This window comes from Somniosus microcephalus, chromosome 2, assembly GCF_052327205.1.
Source record: "Somniosus microcephalus isolate GS21.2 chromosome 2, FLI_Smic_1.0, whole genome shotgun sequence".
Classification (NCBI taxonomy): Eukaryota; Metazoa; Chordata; class Chondrichthyes; order Squaliformes; family Somniosidae; genus Somniosus; species Somniosus microcephalus.
In genome coordinates this window covers 358136839-358159864 of record NC_140988.1, presented here as the reverse complement: position 1 = coordinate 358159864, position 23026 = coordinate 358136839, and positions in this window count along the sequence as shown.

Sequence of the window (23026 nt, the reverse complement as noted above, 5' to 3'; positions counted from 1 at the left end):
AGAGAGAGAGAGAGACAGGCACAAAAGATGAGCTGCTGAGATTTAGTGTTTTTTAGTGTCTAATGTGGTGAAAAAAGGTTACATTTAAGTATTAATTTTTGCTAAGTTAATTCATTTTAGTTTATTTCCATTTAGTTTAAGTTTAAGGCTAGTTTAAACACAGAAAGAAAAGAAGAAAAAGAAAACGGGAAAAAAAAGAGCGCCAAAGACGGGACCCGAAAAAAAAAGGGAAAAAAGAACAATCAGAGGAAATTAGAAAACAAACAAATAAAAGAGCCAAAGCAAAAAGAAATAAGGGAAGAAATATACAAAACAAAGAAGAACCTGAACAGCGGCCGCAGCAGCAGCCGAAGCGAGGGGACACGGCAAAGGCCGCACGGAGACGCAACCGGAGCGAGGTGACTCGGCCGCATCGAGCTCGGGAAGGCCGCATGGAGACGCAGCGGCAGCCGGAGCGAGGGGACTCGGCTGCATCGAGCTCGGGAAGGCCGCACGGAGACGCAGCGGCAGCCGGAACGAGGGGACTCGGCCGCATCGGGCTCGTGAAGGCCGCACGGAGACGCAGCGGCAGCCGGAACGAGGGGACTCGGCTGCATCGAGCTCGGGAAGGCCGCACGGAGACGCAGCGGCAATCAGAGCGGCGACTCCAGAACGGCGGCCGGAACACAGGACCGTGGAGGAGCCAGACCGAGACAGAGGCCTGGAGACCTCCCAGGCGCAGACAGTGACCGAGGCAAAGCAACCAAACGGGAACGAGAAAACCAAGACTGTGAGTACAGGGCCCAGGGAGGGAGACTGAAGCCAGTGAAAGGTCCGAGGAGCCAGGCCGAGACAGAGGCCCAGAGACCTCTGAGGGGGAGGGGAACAGCCCGGAGGCACCGGGAAACAGCGGCTCAGACCTGGGAAGGGTGAACCCAGGAGCCGAGGCCCAGGGACCACGGGGTCAGAGAGGGGGACCGGGAAAGGTCGCGAACAGAGAGAGGGAAACACCAAACCCGGGGCCCCAGAAAAGCTTATTCTAAGATCAACAATACTTTACCAAAAATGAGCGAATCAGAAGAGCCACAACAGCCCCCGAGGGACACTGAGAGCAACCGCTTCCAGATTCCCCCCAACACCGAAAAAAAAGCTATAAAAGCGATCAAGCATGATCAGATGAGAGAAAAATCAGAAACTCTTTTTGCTGACTGGTACAACAATGGGACAAAAAGTAACCTCATTTTCTACTCAGATCAGCCAGCGGCTTGGATCACAGCAATAAAATCACACTATACCAGTGTTAAGCTAGAAAGAACCGCAAATGGGTCCAAAATGAAAATTAACACACCAGGAGACAGGGCAACCACGACTGTCAACGTGTACAATACCGGAACAATATTAGTGCAAGGCAACCTCGACAAATTTGGAACGGCCTTCAGGACACTGAAAGGAATAACTAAGAGGGGAAGGAACAGCCCCAGAGTGGCTAACAGGGAAAAAGCGACCCGCACTCCCCCCAACATTGACAACTTACCAGGAGGAAACCTGCCTGGTCAGGAGGTGAACGAGCCACACAGTTCAAACCAGACACTAACCCCGGGGACCCACAGCCACACGATACAACAGGCAAACCCCAACAGTGACAACTTACCAGGAGGAAATCTGCCTGGTCAGGAGGTGAACGATCCACACAGTTCAAACCAGACACTAACCCCGGGGACCCACAGCCACAAGATACAACTGACAAACCCCAGCATAACTACCAGAGAGGAAGCCACACATAGTCCCCCTACCAATTCCAGCTCACCAAGAGAAGAGCAGCATAGCCAGGAAGTGAGTGAGCCTTCCAGGGCCGAACAGACACATACCCCGGGATCACACAGCCAGATACAACTAAAAGATAAATTTAATCAATTAGAGATAGAGATGGTTAAACTTAGAGAGGAGTTCCTTAAAATGAATCACGAACAACAGCAGGAGAGGGAGAGACACAAGAGAGAGCTGAAACTACTTGAGAACCAGGTGAATCTACTTGGGAATCGGGTGAAAGAGCTGCAGGAAAAAGAAGAGAGCCATAGAGGAGAGATAACACCATTAGACCAGCAACCAGAGGCTAGAGATAAGACAAGACAGAGCCGGACGGAACGGCTGCACTCCCACACGGAACAAAAGCAGCAGACACACAATACAAGGGGTGCCACTCAGACCGACCAGCATACTGATTCTCAATCTTCCCCCACCACCGTGGAACCACAAGCGAGCCGCTCACAAGAGGAACGCACACACCAGACACCCCAGCCCAACACACACACTATGAGTCCAGGCGAAAGCCACCAGACAGTAAACACAAACAAGGCTGACATCGTAATACTCATAGACTCAAATGGGAAATTTCTATGGGAGAAAAAGCTCTTCCCTAGAAGTAAAGTAGGAAAGATCTGGTGCCCAACAACAGACAGAGCCATGGGATGGCTGACCAAAGCCCGATTAGGCTCCCCCCAACACATAATAATACACACGGGCACAAATGACCTAAAGGCCCAACAGAAAGAGGTAGCAACATCGCTCAGAGCAATGATTAAGAAGGCAAGCAGTACATTTCCAAACACTAGAATCACTGTTTCCACAATATTGCCGAGAACAGACTTCAACAACAACACAATTCAGGAGATAAATGCTAGCATAGCAAGAGACTGCGAATCAAAACACAACGTGCACCTGGCCCAACACCCCACCCTCGATGAGGAATGTCTTTACGACCACGTCCACATCCAAAGGCAAAGAATATCGATCTTTGCTAAAGCCCTGAAGGACGTCGCTTTTAACCGGGTCCATACCCTGACTCCAAGAGAACCCCCCCCCGACCACCAGAGATCAGTGGAGTACATATCAGGACCACTGCAAAGACCACCACCACACCAACCGAGACCAGAGAGGATCCCCATGCACAACAACAATATCAGACCTGCACCACTCCTGTCCCACAGGGGAACAGGACCGCTCCCAGCCAGACAGAGGGAGAGATGCACAGGACGTACGCAATACCTCAGACAGAAACAATCCATTAAGAGACAATAAGCAGATGTGCAGCAGCATCTACTTCCGCCTTATGGATCAAGGACAAATTAATAGAAAGAACTGTAACCAAATAGTATTAACGTTTATAGACAACTGAAGTGATCTTTTTTTTCCCACACTTAGACACGACAAACACGTACCACTCTTTAACCTATCATAGTAAAAGATCAAACTTAACATGAAATCCTTATATATTTCGACCTGGAATATCCAAGGTCTATGCTCTTCGGTGCTAGACGTGAAGAGTAGGACCCCAGAGTTCATAGATGAAACTAAAGATCTAGATATTATCATTTTACAGGAAACTTGGTATAAAGGAAAAGGACACACTGGCTGTCCCCAAGGGTACACTGAGCTGGTGGTCCCCTCCAATAAATTACCAAGTGTAACCCAAGGCAGAGACTCCGGAGGCATACTGATCTGGTTTAAAACAGAACTTAAGAATTACATCAAATTTATAAAAAAGGGCGAAAACCACATGTGGCTCAAAATTGAGAGGGAGATTATCTCAAACACCCAAGATGTTTACATTTGCGCACTTTATATCCCACCAATTGATTCCCCGTACTTTAAAGAGGACACCTTCTCCAACATAGAGGGGGAAATTATCCAATACCAGGCCCAGGGGAACGTGTTGATCTGTGGGGACCTCAATTCAAGAACGGGCGAAGAACCAGACTTCACCAATAATCAGGGAAACAATTACGTATTCGGGAATAACCACTTTGACATCCCTTCCCTTCCATACAGGCATAACTGCGACAAGCAGACAAATACCAACGGAAAACAGCTACTACAGCTCTGTCAAAACCTGGGTCTGTACATTGTCAATGGTAGGTTCATAGGAGACCTCCTAGGAAGATCGACCTATTGCTCACCTCTTGGCTGCAGCACAGTAGACTATATGATTACAGACTTGGACCCATCCTCTTTCAGAGCATTCACAGTCAAACCACAAACAACACTGTCAGACCACAGTCAAATTACTATGTATCTCAAAAAGACAGAAACAAACAACATAGAAACACAACCCAGTAAACTGTACAACACCAAAAAATCGTACAGATGGGCCAAAAACGACACGGAAAAATACCAGAAAACAATTAGCAATGCATCAACTCAAGCTCTCTTGGACACCTTTCTGGATAACATATACACTCACAATAAAGAAGGCGTAAACCGGGCAGTTATTAACCTAAACAATATTTTTGATAATTTGGCAACAAGTGCAAACTTGAAAGCTCGCAAGAACAAACCCAAAACAAAAAACTATGAAAAATGGTTTGACCCAGATTGCCATAATATGAGGAAAAAACTTAGAAAAATATCAAACCAAAAACACAGACATCCAGAAAACGAGGAATTATGCCTTACTTATTGTCAGACACTAACACAATACAGAAACACACTCAGAACCAAAAAAGAGCAATATATTAAGAATACACTCAGCTCCATGGAGGAATCCATTGATTCCAATTGTTTCTGGGACAACTTGAATACACTACACAAAAAACAACACGACGAATTGGCCATTCAAAATGGGGACACATGGGTAAACCACTTTGAAAAATTATACCAGAAAAACACACTAAGACCAGAGCAACACCAAATATGCAAAAAACTGGAAAAGCTAGAAATGGCCATAAAAGATAACCAAAACCCGCTAGACTCCAAAATAACAGAAAAAGAACTTTCTGAAAAACTCAAGGACCTGCGACCAGGAAAAGCTTGTGGGACAGACGGCATACTAAACGAGATGATTAAACACACAGACGACAAAATGAAACAGGCTATCCTAAAACTCTTCAACTTGGTTCTGAGTGTCGGTTATTTTCCTGATATCTGGAACAAAGGACTCATAATGCCCATATACAAAAGTGGGGACAAAATCGACCCAAACAACTATCGAGGCATCTGTGTAAACAGTAACCTGGGGAAGGTATTCTGTAGCATCGTAAACAAAAGACTTATAAACTTCCTTGAGGAGCACAATGTATTGAGTAAAAGCCAAATTGGATTCCTGCCAAACTATAGAACATCAGATCATATCTTCACCCTACAGACCCTAATTGACAAACACGTTCACCATAACAAAAGCAAAATCTACGCATGCTTTATAGATTTCCAGAAAGCTTTCGACTCCATCTGGCATGACGGTTTATTCCTGAAACTTATCGAAAGCGGGGTAGGAGGAAAAACATATGATGTAATTAAATCAATGTATACAAACAACAAATGTGCAGTTAAAATTGGAGACAAACAAACAAAATACTTCCCACAGGGGCGGGGGGTGACGCAGGGCTCGCCAATCTCACCGACACTCTTTAATATTTACATAAATGAATTGGCAAAACTACTTGAACAATCTACAGCACCCGGCCTCACCCTATATGAATCCAAGGTTAAATTCCTCCTCTATGCAGATGACCTGGTTCTGCTGTCACCAACTAAGGAGGGTCTACAGCAGAACCTGGACCTGCTGGAGTCGTACTGCCAGACTTGGGCCCTGACAATAAATCCCCAAAAAACCAAAGTCCTTGTGTTCCAGCAAAGATCCAAACATCAGGGACCCAAAATAAATTTCACACTAGGAACAACCAAAATTGAACAAACCACTAACTACACATACTTGGGCTTAAAAATCAGTTCTACGGGAAACTTCAAACTGGCTGTAAATGAACTGAAAGAGAAAGCAAGAAGGGCTTTCTATGCCATCAAAAAATCAATCCAAATAGAAATCCCAATTAGCATTTGGCTAAAAATTTTCAAATCAGTAATTGAACCAATTGCACTCTATGGCAGTGAGGTATGGGGACCGCTAACACAACAAGATTTTGCAAAATGGGACAAACACCCAATTGAGATCCTACATGCAGAATTCTGTAAAAGTATCCTCTGGACTCAAAGGAAAACAGTAAACAATGCATGCAGGGCGGAACTAGGCCAATATCCATTAATAATCACTATCCAAAAAAGAGCCACCAAATTTTGGAATCACCTACAAATGAGCAACCCCCATTGCTATCACTATGATGCCCTGAAATGCCAAGAGCTGACCATAAAAAAGAATACCCTCAGTCAACTAGTCCTGGGACTCAGTGAAGTAACTACTAACACTACTAACAATCACCAGCCCCAGGACAGTGACAGCGTAACACAAAGAATTCGACCCAACACAATCGTCGCTAAGCAAAAGGAAAAATATCTGACATATTGGGCAGAAACAACAAAAACCCAAAGCAAACTCAATTGCTACTTGGCCCTAAACAGACAATACAACATAGCTGACTACCTGACCATGGCAAAGGATAACAAACTGAGAAGAACCTTGACAAGGTACAGATTTAGCGAACATAGCCTAGCGATCAAAAAAGGCAGACACAGGCAGACCAGGCTGCCAAGGGAAGACAGGATATGCTCTCACTGCAGTCAGGGAGTAGTGGAGACAGAGATGCACTTCCTCACAGCCTGTGGAAAATATCAGGGCATCAGGGAGAATTTCTACCAAAAATTCTCACAAATATGCCCTGAATTCAGAAACCTGAATGACAATCAAAAACTCCCATTCCCACTGGGAGAGGAGAGAAGCTGTGTAACACTGGCGGCACACTATGTTACAGCTTGCCATGAACAGAGGGACAACCAGTAAACTAAGAAAAGAGTATATATAAATAATGCGAATGTATATTTATACACTCAGGGATATACCTGTTTATACTCTGTTTAAATCTGCCTCTCCCACTCTCGGCTCTGTTTAAATCAGCCTCTCCCCCTCTCGGCTCTATTTAACTCAGCCTCTCCTGCTCTCGGCTCTGTTTAAATCAGCCTCTCCCGCTCTCGGCTCTATTTAAATCAACCTCTCCCGCTCTCGGCTCTGTTTGAATCAGCCTCTCCCGCTCTCGGCTCTGTTTAAATCAGCCTCTCCTGCTCTCGGCTCTGTTTGAATCTGCCTCTCCCGCTCTCGGCTCTGTTTAAATCAGCCTCTCCCGCTCTCGGCTCTGTTGAAATCAGCCTCTGCCGCTCTCGGCTCTATTTAAATCAGCCTCTCCCGCTCTCGGCTCTGTTTAATTCAGCCTCTCCCACTCTCGGCTCTGTTTAAATCAACCTCTCCCACTCTCGGCTCTGTTTAAATTAGCCTCTCCCGCTCTGGGCTCTGTTTAATTCAGCCTCTCCCGCTCTCAGCTCTGTTTAAATCAGCCTCTCCCACTTTGGGCTCTGTTTAAATCAGCCTCTCCCTCTCTCGGAGCTCTGTTAAAATCAGCCTCTCCCGCACTCGGCTCTGTTTAAATCAGCCTCTCCCGCTCTGGGCTCTGTTTAAATCAGTCTCTCCCGCTCTCGGAGCTCTTTTAAAATCAGCCTCTCCCGCTCTCGGCTCTGTTTAAATCAGCCTCTCCCGCTCTCGGATCTCTATTTAAATCAGCCTCTCCCGCTCTTGGCTCTGTTTAAATCTGCCTCTCCCGCTCTCGGCTCTGTTTAAATCAGCCTCTCCCGCTCTCGGATCTCTATTTGAATGAGCCTCTCCCGCTCTCGGCTCTGTTTAAATCAGCCTCTCCCGCTCTCGGAGCTCTGTTTAAATCAGCCTCTCCCGCTCTCGGCAATGTTTAAATCAGCCTCTCTCACTCTCGGCTCTGTTTAAATCAGCCTCTCCCGCTCTCGGATCTCTATTTAAATGAGCCTCTCCCTCTCTCGGAGCTCTGTTTAAATCAGCCTCTCTCGCTCTCAGCGCTCTGTTTAAATCGGCCTCTCCCGCTCTCGGCTGTGTTTAAATCAGCCTCTCCCGCTCTCGGATCTCTATTTAAATCAGCCTCTCCCGCTCTCGGAGCTCTGTTAAAATCAGCCTCTCCCGCTCTCGGCTCTGTTTAAATCAGCCTCTCCTGTTCTCGGCTCTGTTTCAACCAGCCTCTCCCGCTCTGGGCTCTGTTTAAATCAGCCACTCCCGCTCTCGGCTCTGTTTAAATCAGCCTCTCCCGCTCTCGGATCTCTGTTTAAATCAGCCTCTCCCGCTCTCGGCCCTGTTTAAATCAGCCTCTCCCGCTCTCGGAGCTCTGTTTAAATCAGCCTCTCCCGCTCTCGGCAATGTTTAAATCAGCCTCTCTCGCTCTCGGCTCTGTTTAAATCAGCCTCTCCCGCTCTGGGCTCTGTTTAAATCAGCCTCTCCTGCTCTCGGCTCTGTTTAAATCAGCCTCTCCCGCTCTCGGCTCTGTTTAAATCAGCCTCTCCCGCTCTCGGCTCTGTTTAAATCAGCCTCTCTCGCTCTCGGCTCTATTTAAATCAGGCTCTCCCGCTCTGGGCTCTGTTTAAATCTGCCTCTCCCGCTCTCGGAGCTCTGTTTTAATCAGCCTCTCTCGCTCTCAGCGCTCTGTTTAAATCAGCCTCTCCCACTCTCGGCTCTGTTTAAATCAGCCTCTCCCGCTCTCGGATCTCTATTTAAATCAGCCTCTCCCGCTCTCGGCTCTGTTTAAATCAGCCTCTCCCGCTCTCAGAGCTCTGTTTAAATCAGCCTCTCCCGCTCTCGGCTCTGTTTAAATCAGCCGCTCCCGCTATCGGCTCTGTTTAAGTCAGCCTCTCCCGCTCTCGGCTCTGTTTAAATCAGCCGCTCCCGCTCTCGGCTCTGCTTAAATCAGCGTCCCCCTCTCTCGGAGCTCTGTTTAAATCAGCCTCTCCCGCTCTGGGCTCTGTTTAAATCAGCCTCTCCCGCTCTCTGCTCTGTTTCAATCAGCCTCTCCTGCTCTCGGCTCTGTTTATATCTGCCTCTCCCTCTCTCGGCTCTGTTTAAATCAGCCTCTTCCCGCTCTCGGCTCTATTTAAAACAGCCTCTCCCGCTCTCGGCTCTGTTTAAATCAGCCTCTCCCGCTCTCGGCTCTATTTAAATCAGCCTCTCCCGCTCTCGGCTGTCTTTGAATGAGCCTCTCCCGCTCTGGGCTCTGTTTAAATCAGCCTCTCCCGCTCTCGGCCCTGTTTAAATCAGCCTCTCCCGCTCTCAGCTCTGTTTAAATCAGCCTCTCCCGCTCTCGGCTCTGTTTAAATGAGCCTCTCCCGCTCTCGGCTCTGTTTAAATCAGGCTCTCCCGCTCTGTGCTCTGTTTAAATCTGCCTCTCCCGCTCTCGGATCTCTGTTTAAATCAGCCTCTCTCGCTCTCAGCGCTCTGTTTAAATCAGCCTCTCCCGCTCTCGGCTCTGTTTAAATCAGCCTCTCCCGCTCCCGGATCTCTATTTATATCAGCCTCTCCCGCTCTGGGCTCTGTTTAAATCAGCCTCTCCCACTCTCGGCTCTGTTTAAATCAGCCTCTCCCGCTCTCAGAGCTCTGTTTAAATCAGCCTCTCCCGCTCTCGGCTCTGTTTAAATCAGCCTCTCTTGCTCTCGGCTCTGTTTAAATCAGCCTCTCCCGCTCTCGGCTCTGTTTAAATCAGCGTCCCCCGCTCTCGGAGCTCTGTTTAAATCAGCCTCTCCCGCTCTGGGCTCTGTTTAAATCAGCCTCTCCCGCTCTCTGCTCTGTTTCAATCAGCCTCTCCCGCTCTCGGCTCTGTTTAAATCTGCCTCTCCCGCTCTCGGCTCTATTTAAATCAGCCTCTCTCGCTCTCGGCTCTGTTTAAATCAGGCTCTCCCGCTCTGGGCTCTGTTTAAATCTTCCTCTCCCGCTCTCGGAGCTCTGTTTAAATCAGCCTCTCTCGCTCTCAGCGCTCTGTTTAAATCAGCCTCTCCCACTCTCGGCTCTGTTTAAATCAGCCTCTCCCGCTCCCGGATCTCTATTTAAATCAGCCTCTCCCGCTCTGGGCTCTGTTTAAATCAGCCTCTCCCACTCTCGGCTCTGTTTAAATCAGTCTCTCCCGCTCTCAGAGCTCTGTTTAAGTCAGCCTCTCCCGCTCTCGGCTCTTTTTAAATCAGCCTCTCTCGCTACCGGCTCTGTTTAAATCAGCCTCTCCCGCTCCGAGCTCTGTTTAAATCAACCTCTCCCGCTCTCGGCTCTGTTTAAATCAGCCTCTCCCGCTCTCGGAGCTCTCTTTAAATCAGCCTCTCTCGCTATCGGCTCTGGTTAAATCAGCCTCTCCCGCTATCGGCTCTGTTTAAATCAGCCTCTCCCGCTCTCGGCTCTGTTTAAATCAGCCTCTCCCGCTCTCGGCTCTGTTTAAATCAGCCTCTCCCGCTCTCGGAGCTCTGTTTAAATCAGCCTCTCCCGCTCTCGGCTCTGTTTAAATCAGCCTCTCCCGCTCTCGGAGCTCTCTTTAAATCAGCCTCTCCCGCTCTCGACTCTGTTTAAATCAGCCTCTCCCGCTCTCGGAGCTCTCTTTAAATCAGCCTCTCTCGCTATCGGCTCTGTTTAAATCAGCCTCTCCCGCTCTCGGCTCTGTTTAAATCAGCCTCTCTCGCTGTCGGCTCTGTTTAAATCAGGCTCTCCTGCTCTCGGAGCTCTGTTTAAATCAGCCTCTCCCGCTCTCGGCAATGTTTAAATCAGCCTCTCCCGCTCTCGGCTCTGTTTAAATCAGCCTCTCCCGCTATCGGCTCTGTTTAAATCAGCCTCTCCCGCTCTCGGCTCTATTTGAATCAGCCTCTCTCGCTCTCGGCTCTATCTAAATCAGGCTCTCCCGCTCTGGGCTCTGTTTAAATCTGCCTCTCCTGCTCTCGGAGCTCTGTTTAAATCAGCCTCTCCCGCTCTCGGATCTCTATTTAAATCAGCCTCTCCCGCTCTCGGCTCTGTTTAAATCAGCCTCTCCCGCTCTCAGAGCTCTGTTTAAATCAGCCTCTCCCGCTCTCGGCTCTGTTTAAATCAGCCGCTCCCGCTATCGGCTCTGTTGAAGTCAGTCTCTCCCGCTCTCGGCTCTGTTTAAATCAGCCGCTCCCGCTCTCGCCTCTGCTTAAATCAGCGTCCCCCGCTCTCGGAGCGCTGTTTAAATCAGCCTCTCCCGCTCTGGGCTCTGTTTAAATCAGCCTCTCCCGCTCTCTGCTCTGTTTCAATCAGCCTCTCCCGCTCTGGGCTCTGTTTAAATCAGCCTCTCCCGCTCTCTGCTCTGTTTCAATCAGCCTCTCCCGCTCTCTGCTCTGTTTCAATCAGCCTCTCCCGCTCTCGGCTCTGTTTAAATCTGCCTCTCCCTCTCTCGGCTCTGTTTAAATCAGCCTCTTCCCGCTCTCGGCTCTATTTAAATCAGCCTCTCCCGCTCTCGGCTCTGTTTAAATCAGCCTCTCCCGCTCTCGGCTCTATTTAAATCAGCCTCTCCCGCTCTCGGCTGTCTTTGAATGAGCCTCTCCCGCTCTGGGCTCTGTTTAAATCAGCCTCTCCCGCTCTCGGCCCTGTTTAAATCAGCCTCTCCCACTCTCGGCTCTGTTTAAATCAGCCTCTCCCGCTCTCGGCTCTGTTTAAATCAGCCTCTCCCGCTCTCGGCTCTGTTTAAATCAGCCTCTCTCGCTCTCGGCTCTGTTGAAATCATCCTCTCCTGCTCTCGGCTCTATTTAAATCAGCCTCTCTCGCTCTCGGCTCTGTTTAAATCAGGCTCTCCCGCTCTGTGCTCTGTTTAAATCTGCCTCTCCCGCTCTCGGCTCTGTTGAAATCATCCTCTCCTGCTCTCGGCTCTATTTAAATCAGCCTCTCCCGCTCTCGGCTCTGTTTAAATCAGCCTCTCCCGCTCTCGGCTCTGTTGAAATCATCCTCTCCTGCTCTCGGCTCTATTTAAATCAGCCTCTCTCGCTCTCGGCTCTGTTTAAATCAGGCTCTCCCACTCTGTGCTCTGTTTAAATCTGCCTCTCCCGCTCTCGGATCTCTGTTTAAATCAGCCTCTCTCGCTCTCAGCGCTCTGTTTAAATCAGCCTCTCCCGCTCTCGGCTCTGTTTAAATCAGCCTCTCCCGCTCCCGGATCTCTATTTATATCAGCCTCTCCCGCTCTGGGCTCTGTTTAAATCAGCCTCTCCCACTCTCGGCTCTGTTTAAATCAGCCTCTCCCGCTCTCAGAGCTCTGTTTAAATCAGCCTCTCCCGCTCTCGGCTCTGTTTAAATCAGCCTCTCTCGCTATCGGCTCTGTTTAAAACTACCTCTCCCGCACTCGGAGCTCTGTTTAAATCAGCCTCTCTCGCTCTCGGCTCTGTTTAAATCAGCCTCTCCCGCTCTCGGCTCTGTTTAAATCAGCGTCCCCCGCTCTCGGAGCTCTGTTTAAATCAGCCTCTCCCGCTCTGGGCTCTGTTTAAATCAGCCTCTCCCGCTCTCTGCTCTGTTTCAATCAGCCTCTCCCGCTCTCGGCTCTGTTTAAATCTGCCTCTCCCGCTCTCGGCTCTGTTTAAATCTTCCTCTCCCGCTCTCGGAGCTCTGTTTAAATCAGCCTCTCTCGCTCTCAGCGCTCTGTTTAAATCAGCCTCTCCCACTCTCGGCTCTGTTTAAATCAGCCTCTCCCGCTCCCGGATCTCTATTTAAATCAGCCTCTCCCGCTCTGGGCTCTGTTTAAATCAGTCTCTCCCGCTCTCAGAGCTCTGTTTAAGTCAGCCTCTCCCGCTCTCGGCTCTGTTTAAATCAGCCTCTCCCGCTCCGAGCTCTGTTTAAATCAGCCTCTCCCGCTCTCGGCTCTGTTTAAATCAGCCTCTCCCGCTATCGGCTCTGTTTAAATCAGCCTCTCCCGCTCTCGGCTCTGTTTAAATCAGCCTCTCCCGCTCTCGGAGCTCTGTTTAAATCAGCCTCTCCCGCTCTCGGCTCTGTTTAAATCAGCCTCTCCTGCTCTCGGAGCTCTGTTTAAATCAGCCTCTCCCGCTCTCGGCAATGTTTAAATCAGCCTCTCCCGCTATCGGCTCTGTTTAAATCAGCCTCTCCCGCTCTCGGCTCTGTTTAAATCAGCCTCTCCCGCTCTCGGCTCTGTTTAAGTCAGCCTCTCCCGCTCTCAGAGCTCTGTTTAAATCAGCCTCTCCCGCTCTCGGAGCTCTGTTTAAATCAGCCTCTCCCACTCTCGGCTCTGTTTAAATCAGCCTCTCTCGCTATCAGCTCTGTTTAAATCAGGCTCTCCCGCTCTCGTCAATGTTTAAATTAGCCTCTCCCGCTCTCGGCTCTGTTTAAATCAGCCTCTCCCGCTCTCGGCTCTGTTTAAATCAGCCTCTCCCGCTCTCGGAGCTCTCTTTAAATCAGCCTCTCCCGCTCTCGGCTCTGTTTAAATCAGCCTCTCCCGCTCTCGGCTCTGTTTAAATCAGCCTCTCCCGCTCTCGGCTCTGTTTAAATCAGCCTCTCCCGCTCTCTGCTCTGTTTAAATCAGCCTCTCCCGCTCTCGGCTCTGTATAAATCAGTCTCTCCCGCTCTCGGCTCTGTTTAAATCAGCCTCTCCCGCTCTCGTCTCTGTTTAAATCAGCCTCTCCCGCTCTCGGCTCTGTTTAAATCAGCCTCTCCCGCTCTCGGCTCTCTTTAAATCAGCCTCTCCCCGTCTCGGCTCTGTTTAAATCAGGCTCTCCCGCTCTGTGCTCTGTTTAAATCTGCCTCTCCCGCTCTCGGCTCTGTTGAAATCATCCTCTCCTGCTCTCGGCTCTATTTAAATCAGCCTCTCCCGCTCTCGGCTCTGTTTAAATCAGCCTCTCCCGCTCTCGGCTCTGTTGAAATCATCCTCTCCTGCTCTCGGCTCTATTTAAATCAGCCTCTCTCGCTCTCGGCTCTGTTTAAATCAGGCTCTCCCACTCTGTGCTCTGTTTAAATCTGCCTCTCCCGCTCTCGGATCTCTGTTTAAATCAGCCTCTCTCGCTCTCAGCGCTCTGTTTAAATCAGCCTCTCCCGCTCTCGGCTCTGTTTAAATCAGCCTCTCCCGCTCCCGGATCTCTATTTATATCAGCCTCTCCCGCTCTGGGCTCTGTTTAAATCAGCCTCTCCCACTCTCGGCTCTGTTTAAATCAGCCTCTCCCGCTCTCAGAGCTCTGTTTAAATCAGCCTCTCCCGCTCTCGGCTCTGTTTAAATCAGCCTCTCTCGCTATCGGCTCTGTTTAAAACTACCTCTCCCGCACTCGGAGCTCTGTTTAAATCAGCCTCTCTCGCTCTCGGCTCTGTTTAAATCAGCCTCTCCCGCTCTCGGCTCTGTTTAAATCAGCGTCCCCCGCTCTCGGAGCTCTGTTTAAATCAGCCTCTCCCGCTCTGGGCTCTGTTTAAATCAGCCTCTCCCGCTCTCTGCTCTGTTTCAATCAGCCTCTCCCGCTCTCGGCTCTGTTTAAATCTGCCTCTCCCGCTCTCGGCTCTGTTTAAATCTTCCTCTCCCGCTCTCGGAGCTCTGTTTAAATCAGCCTCTCTCGCTCTCAGCGCTCTGTTTAAATCAGCCTCTCCCACTCTCGGCTCTGTTTAAATCAGCCTCTCCCGCTCCCGGATCTCTATTTAAATCAGCCTCTCCCGCTCTGGGCTCTGTTTAAATCAGTCTCTCCCGCTCTCAGAGCTCTGTTTAAGTCAGCCTCTCCCGCTCTCGGCTCTGTTTAAATCAGCCTCTCCCGCTCCGAGCTCTGTTTAAATCAGCCTCTCCCGCTCTCGGCTCTGTTTAAATCAGCCTCTCCCGCTATCGGCTCTGTTTAAATCAGCCTCTCCCGCTCTCGGCTCTGTTTAAATCAGCCTCTCCCGCTCTCGGAGCTCTGTTTAAATCAGCCTCTCCCGCTCTCGGCTCTGTTTAAATCAGCCTCTCCTGCTCTCGGAGCTCTGTTTAAATCAGCCTCTCCCGCTCTCGGCAATGTTTAAATCAGCCTCTCCCGCTATCGGCTCTGTTTAAATCAGCCTCTCCCGCTCTCGGCTCTGTTTAAATCAGCCTCTCCCGCTCTCGGCTCTGTTTAAGTCAGCCTCTCCCGCTCTCAGAGCTCTGTTTAAATCAGCCTCTCCCGCTCTCGGAGCTCTGTTTAAATCAGCCTCTCCCACTCTCGGCTCTGTTTAAATCAGCCTCTCTCGCTATCAGCTCTGTTTAAATCAGGCTCTCCCGCTCTCGTCAATGTTTAAATTAGCCTCTCCCGCTCTCGGCTCTGTTTAAATCAGCCTCTCCCGCTCTCGGCTCTGTTTAAATCAGCCTCTCCCGCTCTCGGAGCTCTCTTTAAATCAGCCTCTCCCGCTCTCGGCTCTGTTTAAATCAGCCTCTCCCGCTCTCGGCTCTGTTTAAATCAGCCTCTCCCGCTCTCGGCTCTGTTTAAATCAGCCTCTCCCGCTCTCTGCTCTGTTTAAATCAGCCTCTCCCGCTCTCGGCTCTGTATAAATCAGTCTCTCCCGCTCTCGGCTCTGTTTAAATCAGCCTCTCCCGCTCTCGTCTCTGTTTAAATCAGCCTCTCCCGCTCTCGGCTCTGTTTAAATCAGCCTCTCCCGCTCTCGGCTCTCTTTAAATCAGCCTCTCCCCGTCTCGGCTCTGTTTAAATCAGCCTCTCTCGCTCTCGGCTCTGTTTAAATCAGCCTCTCCCGCTCTCGGCTCTCTTTAAATCAGCCTCTCCCCGTCTCGGCTCTGTTTAAATCAGCCTCTCCCGCTCTCGGCTCTGTTTAAATCAGCCTCTCCCGCTCTCGGCTCTCTTTAAATCAGCCTCTCTCGCTATCGGCTCTGTTTAAATCAGCCTCTCCCCGTCTCGGCTCTGTTTAAATCAGCCTCTCTCGCTCTCGGCTCTGTTTAAATCAGCCTCTCCTGCTCTTGGCTCTGTTTAAATCAGCCTCTCCCGCTCTCGGCTCTGTTTAAATCAGCCTCTCCCCGTCTCGGCTCTGTTTAAATCAGCCTCTCTCGCTCTCGGCTCTGTTTAAATCAGCCTCTCCTGCTCTCGGCTCTGTTTAAATCAGCCTCTCCCCGTCTCGGCTCTGTTTAAATCAGCCTCTCTCGCTCTCGGCTCTGTTTAAATCAGCCTCTCTCGCTCTCGGCTCTGTTTAAATCAGCCTCTCCTGCTCTTGGCTCTGTTTAAATCAGCCTCTCCTGCTCTGGGCTCTGTTTAAATCAGCCTCTCCCGCTCTCGGCTCTATTTAAATCAGCCTCTACCGCTCTCGGCTCTGTTTAAATCAGGCTCTCCCGCTCTCAGAGCTCTGTTTAAATCAGCCTCTCCCGCTCTGGGCTCTGTTTAAATCAGCCTCTCCCGCTCTCGGCTCTATTTAAATCAGCCTCTCCTGCTCTCAGCTCTGTTTAAATCAGCCTCTCCCGCTCTCGGCTCTGTTTATATCAGCCTCTCTCGCTCTCGGCACTGTTTAAGCTTTCCAGCATGCATTGTATTTTAATGTAATAATAATCTAAACACTAATAATTGCAATTGTATAGTGCCGTACCATGCTTTATCGACTCAAGGTGCTTTTATACAAAATATCACTTATCAGTGCGGGTTAGATTTTGAATGTGTGCGTTGTTAGCGAGATGGCAGCCTATTTTACGTCTCTCTTGATTTTTGTTTCCATCAACAGGCATAATTCCCTTTGCATGCGCCAATAGGGGTCCCAACGCACTGGTATTCTGTTGTCTGTGTCCAGTTATTCAGCATTAATACATTTGGGAAATCACAGACTCAACAGTGGCGACGAGTCTGATCGTACCTAGCGGCAGTTTTGCATCCAAGAAAGCTTCGTCCTCAGAACGGGCGTCGAAAAGGGGCATCCGCCCTCATCATCCTGCTGAGCACCGCATCGCACGGGAGGCATCGAGAACCCGGTATGGATTTGCTGGCCACGAAGTCCACCATCAGCAGCAGGCAGTGATCATCCCTTCTACAACAGCGGCGGGTAAGCCCGATCTAGTGACACGGAGAGAAAGTCGGCCGAGTTGTCAGTGGGAGAAGGGGAGGGAAACCGAAGAAAAGGGCGGAGAACACGACCGCAGCTGGTGAAAAGGGCTGGACTGCAATCGCGCAGAGACGCGCAGCAGCCAGAAAAGCGTTAATGTCCACGAGGACCGCGGGAGCGGCGGAGAATAAGAGCAGCAGCGTCGGGGAAATAAAGGACCGCTGTGAGGCGAGAACGGCAACAGCGCGGTAATTGCCATTTTAGTCGTCGGGGGAAGAAGATAAGCGCGGGAAAATCCGCCATTTTGGAAAAATAAATAAAATAAAGGAAACTCAACAAGATGCCAAAAACGGGTAACATCACTGCTTTTGATAGCGATGTAGAAGATTGGGCCACTTATGTGGAACGCGTTGAAGTTTACTGTACAGCGAATGAGGTACCGACGGATAAGAAAGCACTAACCATATTAAACTCGATGGGTGCGAAGACGTACGGGTTATTAAGGCACCTTGTAACACCAGATAAACCAGTAGGAAAGAGTTTCGCTGAGATTGTTACTATCCTGCAAGAGCATTTAAGCCCCACGCCGCTGCTGATAGCGGAACGATTTAAATTTTACAAAAGAATTCAGCTTAAAGAGGAAAGCAACGCTGAATTCTTAATCGAACTGCGCAAGTTATCAAAGTACTGTCAGTTCGGTACAGGACTAGCAGACGCTCTGAGAGATAAGTTCGTGTGTGGGTTACTAAAGGAAGGAACCCAGAAGCGACTGCTAGAGGAAAAGGATCTTACGCTGGACAAAGCTTTCAGCATTGCAGCATCGCACGAGGCAGCAGCACGAGGCACTGCGGAAATGCAGCAAAGGCCATCGGAATTCAGCACCAATGAAATGGCATTGGGTGCAGCAAAGTGTTATCATTGCGGAAGGACAACGCATGATCAGAACCAGTGCTGGTTCAAAGATAAAGAATGCAGGAAATGTGGCAGACTTGGTCACATAGCGAAAGTATGCCGGTCAGGAAAGAAGACCGGCAACAAAAAGTTGCCACAGGAGAAGTACAAGAAAGTACACAAGGTGACAGAGAACAGTTCGGATGAACAAAAGACGGATTCAGACTCCAGCAGTAAGGAACTGGGTTGTCTAAAAATACATAATGTGGGTAACACAGCAGACCACCAAACTATCTGGGTCATGCTTCGGATAGCAGGAGTCCAAGTGAAGATGGAATTGGACACTGGATCGGCATTGACGGTCATGAATAAGCAAGAGTACAAAAGGTTATTCTCACACATTCCCCTGAGGGATACGGAGATTGTATTGAAAACATACATGGGGCAAAGTGTATACCCCATCGGAAAGATAAAGGTAAAGGTGGTCTACAATGGTAAAGAAAGTCAGGGAATGGACTTGTATGTGTTACCTGAGGGAGGTCCACCACTACTGGGACGGGAATGGATCCGGAGAATAAATATGGTGTAGTGGCGCTTCTTAGTTTCCAAACAGGCAGGCCACTGAGCTGTGGGGCCTTTAACAATGAGTAGACGCGTGTCGAAATAAAACGTTCCCAAACGTAGCTTTGTCTTTTAAACTATTTACTATAACACTTAACAAACGGAATTACAAAGCAAACACGTATAAACGAACACGGTCAAAAACTGTACTGCTCCAAACCTCACAGCTTCTGCCTCTTTCACCACGTGCAGTTTAAACTGTAAAATGGCTGCACCCATGTGTGGCTTAGGGACTGTTCCATTGTGGCAAGAATGAAGGGGGTGTTGGACTATACTACTGGAGCAAGAAAATAGGGGGTTTCTTAATACAATAAGTCGGTCAGGTAAATTAACTGTATTATGCCATTTAGCCACTATTTTAAAGTATTTTCTTAAGCTTTTATGGCTCTTACATTCCGGCCCCTAGTTGACTAGGCACATGAAGCATATCAATTACTCAAGCATTCTTAAGAGTCATAAACTAATGAGTTCAACATATTTACAATATAAATGTCCACTTTTTTCGTTCAGGAACCTTTCACGCTACTTCTTGTAGCAGGCAGAGCTTTGTGATCGGTCTTTCCAGGGTCGTGTAACCGTCTGCAAACAATGCATTCAGAGAGTATTTTTCTTATTACGGAATTAGCTCCTGGAATCCAGTATCTTTGTCTTTGACTGAAGCAAACTATCTCCTTCTCAGCCTTGGCCAAATCCTCCACGGTCAGTGAATTCTTGCCCAATGTGGTCTTGTGCTGATGCATGTACTGCTGTAGAAGCATTCTCTGCTTATCAGGGTTACTTTCAGGCTGACTGATAGTGGCTCGGTACTCATTTCTCTTACCGCTCAGGTGTAGCAGCAACTCTTTCAACCTTAGGAACCATGCAACTGCTTTCCTCAACTGGTGCCATCCTGAGAAATGGTTAACAAGCTTGTTCACTGTGTCGAAGTTCTCTTTCGTATTTATGAGATTTACTGTGACTGATCTCTTGACTTCGACGTCGTCTTCAGCAATCTGAATTGGCATATCTGGTCTTTCTGGCCATGATCTCTCTGTTTCCAGCAGATAACTTGGGCCTTGTATCCAAGTTTCGCTCCTCGTGAAGTTTTCAGCCTTCAATCCCCGTGAGGCTTGATCTGCTGGGTTTAATGAGGTGTTTACATACCTCCATTGAGATGGTTGTGTAGCTTCTCTAATGGATGAGATTCTGTTTGCTACGAAGGTCTTGAAGCGTATCTTCTCATTCTCTATATACTTCAGCACCGTCGTGCTATCCGTCCAGAAAACAGATTCTTCTAATGCGAGCTGTAACTCTTTACGCATCACCTGGTCAACTTTAACTGCAACAATCGCTGCCGTCAATTCCAGTCTCGGGATGGTGACCTGCTTCAGCGGAGCCACCCTGGATTTCCCCATGAGGAAGGCACAATGTTTCTGGCCCTGTTGATTTGTCAGCAAGAGGTAAGTAGCCGTGCCATAGCCGTCCTCACTGGCGTCCGAGAAATGATGTAGTTGAGCCGTCCTTGTAACTCCAAAACTCGCGGGCTTGATGCATCTACTGACGCTGAAGCTAGAAAGTTGTTGCAAATCTGTCAGCCATCTGTGCCATCTCTGAGCTTGACCTTCTGGGATATCTTCATCCCATCCTCTCTTGTCTCTACACAGCTCTCGTAGCATCAGCTTCACCGGCAGAATGAGTGGTGCCAGGAATCCGAGAGGGTCGTAGATGGAACTGACCACGGAGAGAATCCCTTGTCTTGTGGATGGATTTTGTTCACCATTATCCTGAAGTTGAACGTGTCTGACTCGATGCACCATTGTACACCAAGAGCTCTCTCGATAGGAAGGACATCGTGGCTCAGGTCCAGATCTTTGACTTCAGTGGCTCTTTCCTTTTCTGGGATAGAAGCTAGAACTGCTCTGCTGTTGCTTATCCACTTAGTCAGATGGAATCCTCCATTCGAACACAGAGTTCTAAGGTCTCTTGACAGTGCGATGGCATCGTCTTCTGTTGACACGGACTTCAGACAGTCATCGACATAAAATTTTCTGAAGATTGTCTCAACGGCCTCTGATGGTGCTTTGCCTTTGCCATCTTCTGCAGTTTTTCTGAGAGCGTAGCTTGCACAGCTGGGAGATGATGTGGCTCCAAACAAGTGTACGGCCATTCTACATTCCACCATCGCTTGACTAACGTCGCCATCTGGCCACCAAAGGAAACGCAGAAGATCAGCATCTTCATCAGGGATTCTGACTTGGTAGAACATTGATTCTATGTCTGCCATCATGGTAACGAGCTCTTGTCTAAACCTAGTCAAGATGCCAACGAGGGTATTAGTAAGATCAGGACCTTGAAGCAGCTGATCATTCAGTGAAGTTCCTCTGAATGAGGCGGCGCAGTCAAACACTACACGGATCTTTTTCTTCTTTGGGTGATACACCCCGTGATGAGGAATGTACCAGACCCTTCCATCGTCTCTGTTCAACTGTTCTTCAGGCACTTTTACAGCATAGCCTTTCGCTATGATGTTTCTCATGAAGTCTTTGTAGTCTTCGTGAAAGTCGGGGTTCTTGTTCAGCTTTCTCTTTAGACTGATGGCGCGTTGCTCTGCTATGCTGCGATTGTTCGGCATCTTCGCGGTCTGTCTTCTCAGTGGCAAACCAATGTGATAGTGGCCATCAATGAACTGTGTAGACCTTGTCATCAAATCCATGAACTGATGGTCTTCTTGTGACATCTCTGTCTTTTCCTCACAGCTGCGTTCTGAGAAGTCTGCGTTGAACTGCTGTATCAACAGCTCTTCAATGCTTGCGATCGAGATGCGATTAACTGTGACATTTTGTCGTTCCTCCTTGTTCGACTTGTTGCCATCATCTCTCCTTACCGGTCCATTGACTACCCATTCAAGGGCTTTCCTGACGGCGTAGGGTCCGTCATCCTTGCTGTTTATCACCTGCCATGGCTCCATAGTTTTGTAGGCATTGGTTCCAATTAATAGGCCAATTTCTGCTTCAATGTATGGGAGACGCACCTTTTCTAGGTAAGGCCATCTATCCACATCCTTCTGCAGGGCTAGGTTCCCTATTCTAACAGGAATCTCCCTCTGTGTGAAAACATTAGCCAGGTCTATGAAGTCCTTCTCTTCAAGTCCACACACTTCTAGGTCTGACAGGATATAACTTTGCATTGCCTTCTCATGACCCATGGTGCGTAATAGGATTTCTGTTCTTCTGCCTCTAACGTTCAGCTGTTGCATGAGTGATTCTGTGCAGAACGTTGCTGAACTACCTGGATCCATGAAGGCGTAAGTCTCCACAACCTTCTCACTCCTCTTAGACTTGATCCTTACTGGTACGATGGCAAGAATACAATCACTGTCACCGGCCCCAGTAAGTCCACAAGTCTCTGGTTCTAGCGACACCAGAGCACTTGAAACAACCGTCTCGTCGGTATTGTTTTCTTCACTCTTCTTAGGGACTTGTTCTTCTTTATGGATATGCAGCAGACTGGGATGTTTCCGAGTGCACTCTCTGCATGTTGTTCTTTGCTTACAGTTTCTACTCAGGTGCCCCTGAGAGAGACATCCAAAACATAGGCCGTTGCACTTCAGGAATTCGATTCTGTCCTTATGTGGCTGTGCTTTGATGTCGCTGCAGAAATCCAATGTATGATTCTTCTGGCAGAATAAGCATGGCTTCTGAAAGGCATCAGCAGACGTCCCTGTGCTGCTCCTTTTGGTAGAGGAGTTCTGGGGCCTTTCTTCCTCGGCCTGAGTGACGATAGTTGCAAAGCTGCTTCCCCTGGAACCACCTTTCCTGAGAGTCTTTGATTCAACAGGCTTGGCTTTCACTCTTCCATCAGTAGTCAGGCTGACATCCTGGATGTTTCCAAACAATGGGTCCCTAGCAATTTTAGCCTGTTTGTCTGTGAAATTCACTAAGTCTGCAAACCTGGCTCTACTTTTCCGTCTCTCCATTATCTCAAAGGCTGTTCTTCTCCATTGTTCTCTCATCCTGTAAGGAAGCTTAGAGATGATGATTCTCATAGTCGTAGGATTGTCCATCTCTTCCATGAATTCAACATCCTCCATGGTGTTGCGACATCCTATGAGGAAAAGAACGTATGCGTTCAATGCCTCTCCGTCCTCCGATCTGATCTGTGGCCACTTGGTAGCCTTTTCAATATATGCAGTGGCTATCTTCAGCTCGTTACCATAGTGCTCCTGCAGCAACTTCCTGGCTTCTATGTATCCCCGGTCCTGTCTCATGTGTTCACAGCTTCTGACCAGGTCTTGTGGTTTACCACTGGTGTACTGTCCCAGGTAGTACAACTTATCACTGCTGCTCTCTGTTTTGGAGTCAATGGCTTGTTCAAAGGATCTGATGAAGGGCTTATACTTGAGTGGGTCGCCTTGGAACACTGGTATGTCTCTTTGAGGGAGTCGAAACAGATTCTGTTGTTTTACAAGCATCTCTGTAATTTCGTTCTGACGTTGCATCACTCGGTATAGGCTTCTCCCTGTGTCTTCAGGCCACTGGTGGTCATCAGCAGGGTCTAGTCTAGACCGTCTGACATCTGGGGTAGCATCACGTGCTCCTGTTAGTGGAGAGGCCACTCTTCCACGCTGTAATGCCAGGGGATTGCCTTCGGGCTCTGTTGTAACTCTTGAAGGTGCCCTGGATCCAACTCTATGTGACAACGTTGACTGGCAGTGGCTCCCGCCATCCCGTGAGCCTTCATAATCTTCGTACGCACTCAACCTGGCGTCTGAGACCTTGAGAGCTGTTTTTATCTCCAGCTGTTCTTTCTTTGCCTGCACCTGGGCCC